We start from the raw sequence: 10,462 nt of genomic DNA on the forward strand, positions 1-10,462 counted from the left end.
GAAAACTATTTTAAAAAATATGAGTTTATTGTATTGTTTAACGATAAAATAGTCTTATGTGGAATTCATCATCGATGATCTGTTTGGAAATAGAAAGAGGTTTTTTTGTTACTAAAGATAGAACAAATTTATGAGAAAAATATGATATTTAGATAATTATGCTGGAAGATCTTCTATTTTAGTCCGATTTTTTCACCAAAGATTAAAAAATGAGGAAATTTAATTTATTACATCCTTATGCTAGAACATACATATATATATTTTTATAAATTGTCTTATTTGCATTATTGCATTATTCGACTGAGAAATTTAAGAGTAAGCCAGAAAAGCTTAGAATTTTAAACTATATTAAAATTTGAAACTAAAATAAAATTTATTTATAATTTTTTCAGTAAAGGCATAATTTAAAGGTCTTTCATGTGATATAGATATACATTTACTTTAAAATTTATTTATTTGAAAATAAAAATTTTGAAATTGGTAGAATTATGAAATTGTAGAATATGTTAATGCATTTATATATTTAAAAGGATGTTTGCTTGTTAAACAAGTTTTATCTGTCTCCGTAATAAATCTGTAATCGGAATGTGGACATTTAAATAAAAAGTAAATTATATTTCATAGGTGAACGTTAAACTGGAAAAGAAAAAGTTTTGTTTTCCATTTTAGAGAATTATCATTCGTTATTGACTTCATCCTTAATTAAATGATTTATTAATAGCTTCCAGTTGCATGCAACAATGGGTGCGTATAAATGTGCGCACAACATATATGAGTAATTAAATTTCCATTCAAAAATTGAGTTAATTACCATCAAATTATTAGAACATATATTTCTTTCTTTCTTTACATTTATTCATACAAATACATATTTTGTAAAACCTCTTCATGAACCACATTTGGAGTTCTTTTTACATTTTTGGCAATTTGAATCTTTTATATTCAAAAAGAGACTCTAGACATCTCAAAATACAATTGCTTATGTCTGAAGAATTCTTTTTCATTCTCTTTCTCCCATTATAATCTCCAAATATAAAAAATTGTACATTATTTTGTAATTAATCTCTTTCTATTCATATAATCGAAATATAAATATTTTAATTTATTTTTAACACTCATGATTTTCAAATTTTCAATTTGAAAATTTGAAAAAGGGTTCAAGGAAAAATGAAGAATTTGAAGCTGTTGGATATCGATTAAAATAAGTAATTTTTTTTAACATAAGGTTAAACACAATATTTCTAGTAAAAGAGGAAAAAAGTCGTGTATTTTTGGTAACTGTTGTTTATATTAATTCGATATTTGTACAAAGCATTTTTCTTTTTATTGAACAATGGGAAGGCTACACGAAAACGTCCTGTGATAGGAGGAAAGCGAGAAGGGGATTTCTCTAGAAGATTACTTTAAAGATCGTCAAAATTATGTAATAAGAAAATATAATTTAACGCAAATCTACATGAAGCCGATAGCAATTATCTACCATATAAAAAAATGAACATTACTAAAAAATAGGATTTCCTATCCTTTTTCGGCAATGGAAACAAAAAGGGGCAATATATTCTCTACGCTTAGCCCAACGCTTTTTGAAATTTTGATCGCGGATATGGAAAGTAAGCTAGCGGCCGGAGTGGTAGGAGGAGTTGGGGTAGGAAGAGTCAGGATATGGTCACTCGCATATGCAGATGACATAGTGCTGTTGGCAAAGAGCGAAGAAGCTTTAAAGGAGATGATGAAGAGGTTGAGACGATACTTGGACAAGATTAGGTTCGAGTTAAATGCGGATAAGTCGAAGGTTATGGTGTTCAGGAAAGGAGGTGGGAGAAATGGGAGAGGGGAGTGGAAGTGGCAGGGAAAAGCGGTGCAGGAGGTGAAAGAGTTTGTGTGCCTGGGCTTCCTGTTTCGAAGAAATGGGGGAGTGGATATTCATATAAGAGAGAGAGAGTGAGAAGGGCAAATGTGGTGATGAGGCAAGTATGGGAGATGGGGAAGAGATTGTTCGCAGAGGATTTTGAAAGGAGAATGAAATTGTTTGATTCGCTAGTGATGAGTGTCTTATTTTACGGAGTGAAGGTGTAGGGTTGGAAGGTAAGTAAGGAGGTAAATAGGGTACAGGAGAGGTATGTAAAGTGGATACTTGGGTTGGCAAGGAATACGCCGAACTATATTGTCAGGAGGGAGACAGCAAGAACGAGTTTAGGGATTATAAAAGGGAGTCCAGCGTGTAAATATGAGGAGAAATTTTTGGAAGAGGGGGGAAGTAAATTGGTTAGGGAGTGTTGGTGGGAGAAGGAGAACAGACGTAGTGGTGCAAAGATGGAGGTGGAAAGGGAAAGATATTTTAGAACGAATGGATTGCAGATGGATGAAGTTAGCAGAGTGCAGGAGGAATGAAGGGAGGTATATGAGTTGGTTCAAAAGAATGGCATAGATAAAGAGAAGGCAGAAGGAGAGGAGAGAATAAGAGAGTCAAGGTATAACGGAAACTATGTGTGGATTATACCAAGGGAGATAGCGCAATATATTTGTAAGAAAGGAGAGCAAGGAAGTCAGAAACTTATAGCGAGAATGAGTTGCGGTTTTATGAAGAAGTATAATAGGTTCTGGCTTTCTAGAGAGAAGAGAATGTGTGAATTGGGTGGAAGGGCGATGCGAAATTGGAGCATTGATTGGAAGAATGTGAAAAGTTGGAAAGGAGGGGGATAAGCATAGATGAATTGTTGCATGAAAGGGGTGACAAAAGGGCAGTAGCATGGGTGAAGGGGGTGTTGGGTAAGATAGAGAAAAAGAGAAGAAAGGAGAAAGAGGAATGGAGAAGGAAAGATTGTAAATAGGAGAGGAAGTAGATGTAAGAGAAATGTAAATATTGTAAATAGTAGTTAAGTATTAGGTGTTAGCCGCGGAGACAGAGGCTGGTAATGCGAGGCATAGCGACAAAAAAGCGAAATGTGTGCGAGGCGAGGCGCAGCGAGGAAGGTTAGGCTATAGGAGCGAGCGGATTAGTTATAAGGTGTGGATGGATGGTACTTTGTAAAACGTAGTTGAAAGAAAATTCTGTAAAAAATGGAAGTGTAAGCAAGTCAATTTTTTAAGGCCAGCGGGCCGAAAAATAAACGTTTATATATGTCACTACATTCTATATTTTATTTTACGATTCCTATATAAACGGGTGACAACAATAGCTTCCAGAAACTAAGTACAAAACAAAGAATAGAATTTTTTCACGATACAACAATATTGCATTTTTTCTATTTTTCAATAAATATACAATAGCTAGAAGATTTAATTCCAGCTGGGGGCAACCACAAATTCTCGAAAAACAGCAATTTTCAGCATGAAAAATTTGTAATCAACTAAGTTCAATGTTTTTAAAACTTTTTATTTTACTTTGTTATGTATCATGAATTCATAGAATTTTTTGTAAACAAAAAGGATTTCGTAAAATTTTTTAAATATCAATTATTACAAAAAACCATTTGGTAATACTTAATCGAACAATTTTCAGGATATTATGATAGATGAACGAGTTACAAAAACTATGACGTCAAAGATTAAATTTTATAATAGTGAATATTTTTATCTTTCCAACAGTTCACTTTTGAAAATATTTTTTCTATCTAAATCGTATAATTTTATGTAAAAACTTTCCTTGTAATATAAAAATAGTTCAGAGGTTAAGAAGTTCTGAATTAAACCTTCTTCAAATAGAAAAACAAATAAAAAATATATATTTAAAAAGACATTCAGCTTAGTCGCATAAGAAACGAAATTTCATCTATTTTTAGTAATTTTTTAACAGCTGTTAACAAAAAAATCACACTTTTAATGTAGAAAATATTATTTTTTATATGCAGCGACATACACGGAGAAAAAGGTCTAGTTGGGCCAACTAGATGAATCTAGTTACGCGCGTTCAGGAAATTGATGGCAGAAGTTTCGTTACTCCTACTTAATATCTTGCAAGCAGTCTACTATCGGTGAGAAGAATCGGTGAAGCTTAACAACTCAGCCGAACAAAATGCTAGCACTATAAAAAAATAGTCATATGAAATCTAAAAGTGCCCTACGTAAATGAGCTTGAAGGCGCTTATGTAAAAAAATGTTGTGCTTTGCAGACTAAAAAATGTAAAAAAAAGTAAGGATGCTCGGGTACATTTATGAATAGTAAAATTTAGAGCATTATTTCTTATACTAGGGGTAATGGAAAAAATTTGAAAAAATTGATAAGTATGAGGAAAATTGTTGTAAACCAATTGCAGTTGAGAAATTTGAGAAATAATAAAAATTGTTGCTTAAAAGTACAAGAATGTATAACTATATTACCTTCAGTTCTAATAAAGATATTAAAGCGATTCAAACTGCGAACTGTAACGAATAGGCTTTGTAATTATTTGCGGTCTCCCAGAAGAATGTGATAGTCTTATTTTTTGTAAAAATCGCGATATTTTTAGACATTTTTTGTTGTTGTAAAACAAGTGACAGAAAGCAGGGTTGGCCCTTTTTTACTGCCAAACTCTGGTGCCTTTCTTCGCATTAGAATAAGATATATTTTAAGCTATATTTCAAGCTATATTTCAAGGAACGTAAACTTTGTTTTTCTTTAGTGTCGCCGCCATGTTGTTTTGAAAATGATACTTCAGGCCATGTGATTTTTTCGTGAAATATGAAATCATACTTTTGACCAGTGTTTAATAAACGAACTTTACTTTTATTGTATTGCCTACATTCTCAACGTTCAGTTGATTTTACTAGACAGCTAGTTAGACCTACTAGCCATGGAAATGTTGGCCCTACTAGATGTCTGGCAACCTATACCACATGTCTTGTAATTCTAACTAGACAGATTTTAATTCGACTGTCTAGCGTTTTTAACTAGATATTTTTCTCCGTGTACCATAACTTTCAGATTGAGCCATCATCGAAGACAATCGAATAAAAAATCAAAGTTGCGCCATTAAAAAAATTTAATTTCTCTTTGTCTTTCTTTGCGCCGATTTTTCTCTCTTCCCTATTTCTATCAACTTTTAAAATGTATTTTTGCGTTGACCATTATCAAGTTTTAGAACTGACCATTTTTTTTTAGAACTGACCGTTAGAATATGCCCTGATTTTTATAATTTTTTAACCGCTGATGAAGATAGCAAGACTATGTAGTAGCAAACTATATTCTTTTATGAATATGTTTATCTCAATATTTAAATGTCTAAATGTCTGTAGAACGAAATTTCCTCATTTTTCTTAGTTTTCAACCTCGCAGAAGAAGAAAAGATTGCTCAAATATCAAAACTTTCATTTCATAATGCACAAAACCCTTAATTCAATTTTTTTTTAAGAAAATGGGATAATTTTTGGGTATCATAATCCCAATACAAAAAAGCATGCTAGATATTAATATACATGATATTCGTCATTTACGAAATTAAATTTGCATTCGATTTTTAACTAAATTAGTGTGAAACTTGAGAATTGGAAGAAGATAATTATTTGTTCCGAAGCCTCCAAAAATGTTTTGACTGAGTAATTTTTAGTTTTCTTTTTCGGGTTTCAGGATTAGAATATGAAAACGTAATTTATCAAATATCTGAAAATGAATTATTATTGCATTTTATCACTTTTATCACGAAATATAAATGTAAGGATCACCCAGAAAAATATTTTGTTCAATAAATGAAATTTTGGTTAAATCAACCCTAGAACATGGTTATTATATGGACAAGAAAATAATTGGTTGACCCAAGAAAAATGTTCAGTTAGCAAAATTCGATTAATTATACCATATCCTTTGGTAGATACTAGGCACATATTTTGGTTGATCGAAGTAAAACTTTTGGTTTCCAATGAAATATTTTGCTGGATCCTGGAGAATCTTTTAGTCAATTTAAATAATGTGATTTCGTTGGTTTAAGGAAAGAATTTGGTTAATTTAACCAAAACTTTAGTTCATCTAACCATAAACGTCTCAGTACAATGTATATAGTAAATGGTTTACCATGGAACTGTGTTATCTTTTGTGAATTGTTTAGTAGTTTATTAAACTAGTAAATATAAAAAGACAAACAAATCTCACGAAAAGTCATTTGCAGTGAAAATTCATCAATTTTGCTGGATCTTTTGTTTATTTGATTCAAAAAATCTTTCTGTTCTTCTGTAATCAGAAACGTAATCGTGCAATCGTAGGCATACACATTCAAGTAATCGGACGTATTTTTCACATAATCACATAATACCAATGGATTTTTTTTCCAGATCACTTTGAGAAGGTTCACCTAGATGTAAACACTTTTAGGTTTTTTTGAAGACGCTAAGAACTCTAGAACGTTGACTGTCATTTTGAATTGGAGTAGGCGATCGTATCAAGTTCGCAAACGTCCGTCACTTCCAAGATGCTTTCAACAAAATACTTTGGGTGAATCAACGCAATTTTTTCCTTAATTTTAGCAAAATGCTCTCATAGATTATTTGGCAGATCCAACTAACAAATGTTGTTGAATCAATAAAACATTTTCTTAAATCAACAAAACGATTCAAGCAAATCTTTCATTGATTGAACCAAATGAATTTAGTCAACTAAACGAAAATTTTGTACACTTAACCTAAATGTTTTCTGAAATCAAAAAATGCGACCAAAAAAACGATTTGGTTAAATGAAGGAAAATCTTTTTCTGGGTGTATAAAGGCACGTCCATCTGACCCGTGTAAGATTTTATTTTGTTTAAATAGTGTAATTTTATTAATTTTATTAAATATGTAGCCAAGAACAGGGTTTCTAAAGCCCTAGCTAAAATAGAATTATATATTATAAAGTTATCGAATATAATAACATTTCAGAATTGGTCACGTGGCAGATTGTCACATGCTCTATCTTTGAGATAATTTTTGTTTCCAGGAACTCAAAAAATGGGTTGTGGGGAGGGGTAATAAATTATTACACATTGCGTTATCCTAAAATTGTTTGCCATTATAAACGAGACATTCACCGTTCTCGGCAAATATTCAGTTTCTTTTTAAACATCGTTATTCTTTGTGTTGTTTTCAGAAAAAATCTTTTAAAAAAAATTGTTTTTAAATCTATTAAAGTTTTAAGATGACGGCAAAAAAGGCAGTCCCTTTGATACTAAGTAAGTAATTATCTGTAAGAAAAAAAGTACTTAAAGAACTCTTTTCATAACATGTGCTGAGTTTCGATTGACTAATGAGGACAAATAAAAATGAATAAAATAAACGATTCATATATTATATAATTACTTAAAGGATTAAAATATTATTCAAAGATTATGCTTATTTGAAGGCAAATAGTACTCGATGACGTCACAAATTACTGACCATCCAATATGTTTATTTTCCGCCTCCTCATATTTAAGGACGCACACTAGTTATTAAAGTTCAAAAATGAAGATTGTTAATATTTATTTATAAAACGAGGGAAAATAATCCTATTGTTAATTGTAATTTGTAACTAATTTTGAAATAGAACTTACGAAAAAAATCTTCCAGTAAGAATTGTCCATTTAACAAGTTATTTATGAGCTCTCTTCGAAAATGAGTTACAATTAACAACGCATATGTTTCCTTCGATTTTTTGCATAATTTTTGAACTTCAGATAAATAGTAAAAATCCTTAATCTAAAGAATACATCTTGTTAAAACTTTATAATTGGAAATAAAATCTATCAAGGCAAATGTGTTGCTGTTAATGATGTTTATAATAAAACTTGATTTCATCTAGATCAAATTAAAATTTAAATAAATAAATTTCTTTATTTCCAAAGCCCTCACAGCTTTATTCTTGGCTGCCTCTGCAGCTATGGTGAGTTTTACTTAACTAACATAAGCAAAATTATTTGAAATTCCTATACAATATAGTTAGGACATTACTTATTTAAATAAATAATTATGACAACTGTTTTTTTATGATCTACGTTTGGATTTCTCTACTAAAAGTTGTTGCAATAATCCATGGGCATTTTTTTCAATATTATCAATCAAGTTAAAAATGATGTAATTTTGAACATGACTATACCTAGAGTTTAAAACCCGAAAAACGTTTAATTGTTGGTCACATATACAATTTTTAAATACATCGATTATTATCCTGAGATTACGTGAAGTCGAAATAAGTTATAATTTTTTTATTAACTTCAGAATGTTATAACATCATAAATTTTCCTTTCTTCGTAATCTATATTAGTTATTCCTACGGAGCTCATTAATGCGAAATAAACTTAAAAAGTCTTGCTAATTATGTGAGGTGAAAATTCTTCACAACTGTTTAAAGTTTTCATTCGTTTAAAATACTTATTACTGAAAAATTGGAAAAACTTGAGTAATTGAAAGATTCAGATTCCAATATTTAGTTTTTAATATCTAAAATATTAATTTAAATATCATATTTGTATCGTGTATACACTTTGTAGGTCAATATAAGTACAGAAACTGTAGTTTTTCATTTTAGTTAGTCAAGCTTATGACGAGCATATTCATCTTACCTAAGGGAACATTAGAAAATTAGTTATAATCTCTCGATGAAGCTATTTGTGAGACAAATTCTTCGTTTATTTACATTTGTTTACAAAACATAAAAATATCACCACGATAACCAAGTTAAAAAACTAATCATTTTGAAGCTTGCAATCTCTCTTTTATAAAAAGCTAAAAAATGGGAGAAATAGAATTTTTAAACAATTTTAAATAAACGAAATATAAAAACTGTGACAAACGCAGTACTCCTATTAATAAAAATTATATTTTATTTAGGTTACGAGGTGGATTCTTAAATGTATATACGAACATTGCGAAGTAAGTAAACGAAACTTTACATTTTATCTTTCATATTGAAGAACAGTCTTCCCTAAAAATATCAATTAAAAATTAAATATGTTTTCAGCCCGATTATGCCAGTCCTCATGCTTGCACAGTGGATGGTTACACCGTTTCCTGTCGGGATGCATGCTTATACAGTTGTGTATAATCATATTTTCTTCAAATTCATTTTTAAAGCAACCTAAAATACTTATTTCACTGATGGTTTAGCTTTTCAAGCCAATACTTTGAGATTCATCAAACTCGAACACGATCAAAGTACATTTTTAAAAAAAAAATTATACAATGCGAAATAGTTGTCTTTTGAAAATAAATTTACATTCGAAATATAACGTACTTAATTTGGTCAGAAGGAACAGGTTTTTGAAAAGATAATAATATTTATATTATTATTATAAATATTTACAACAATTTCAGGTCTCAACATAAAATATCCGGGACCATGTGTACAGGGGTAAGACTAACCTGAAGCCTCTCACGCAGCTGCATATCAATTCTAATTATGAAAAATATGTTACTTTTATTGGTATACTGGTTCAAAATAATTAATAAATAAAAAGAGCTTTCATGAATCACCTATGAAGAAATTTAATTTTGAATTTCAAATGAAAATTATCACCATTTCATGCCTCGGACTGACGACACTATTGACACCTTTTGACACTTTTAATATCAACGCAAATATTTTACTAAAGACTATAAACATTCCAAGATGTTGTATGGGATTTTACAGCATTAAATTTATTTTAAAATTTCAAAGAATTCTAAAAAATGCAGTGTATTTTAAAAAATACCGAGGAATTTAATAAAATTTCAAACAACTTTGTGGAATTATTAAGGCTAACGCTGAACCGGGAAATGACATTGAATTTATTTTTTGACCGAAAATTTAATGCATTGAAAATTTTACATTTTTGATTTTTATTCTTAAGCCTGCATTTTGAATTAAAAGACTTTTTAAATTCAATTTTGAGGATTTACATAATTAAAAATTAAAACTGTTTAAAATGGAACATTTTTGATAAAAAAAAACTTCTAAAGCTAATCAAATGATAATATAAATAAATTAATGATCTTTAAAATTGAACTGTAGTTCAAGTGCCAAAAATTAAACAAAAATTTGTTTTACAATACGATTCTAAAACTGCTAAAAATTAAAAATAAACAAATTTTAATGTTAAAAACTACAATTTTTCAATTCGAAAACCTTAGTAGTTAAATAAATGGAAACGTCTGATTGAAACTTAATACCCTTTTTTTAATTGTATAATTATTAGAAAGTAATAGAATTATAGTTACACGATTTTATTCAATTTGAAATCGTATTTTAATATTTTTTCAATGTAAGATATTCCATTTTTAACCCATTGCATTTAAAAGGGTAATATAAAAAAAGAAAATATTTGTATTATTTAGCAACAATTAACTGTTCACTTAAAATGGTCAACTATAAATCAAATATTCATAACCAAACAATTTGAAACTGAAAGGCTTAAAATAGAAAGCCTTGAATAATTTAAATTTCATAGTTGTAAATTTAAACTTTGAAAGTTACAACAGAGAGAAATAGAGAGTCACAATGCATTAGAAATATCAGTTGATAGAAACATGGCGCCCCCTACTCGCCCGTATACCCGTGATGGTC

Source organism: Belonocnema kinseyi, chromosome 10 (genome assembly GCF_010883055.1).
Source record: "Belonocnema kinseyi isolate 2016_QV_RU_SX_M_011 chromosome 10, B_treatae_v1, whole genome shotgun sequence".
NCBI classification, from domain to species: domain Eukaryota; kingdom Metazoa; phylum Arthropoda; class Insecta; order Hymenoptera; family Cynipidae; genus Belonocnema; species Belonocnema kinseyi.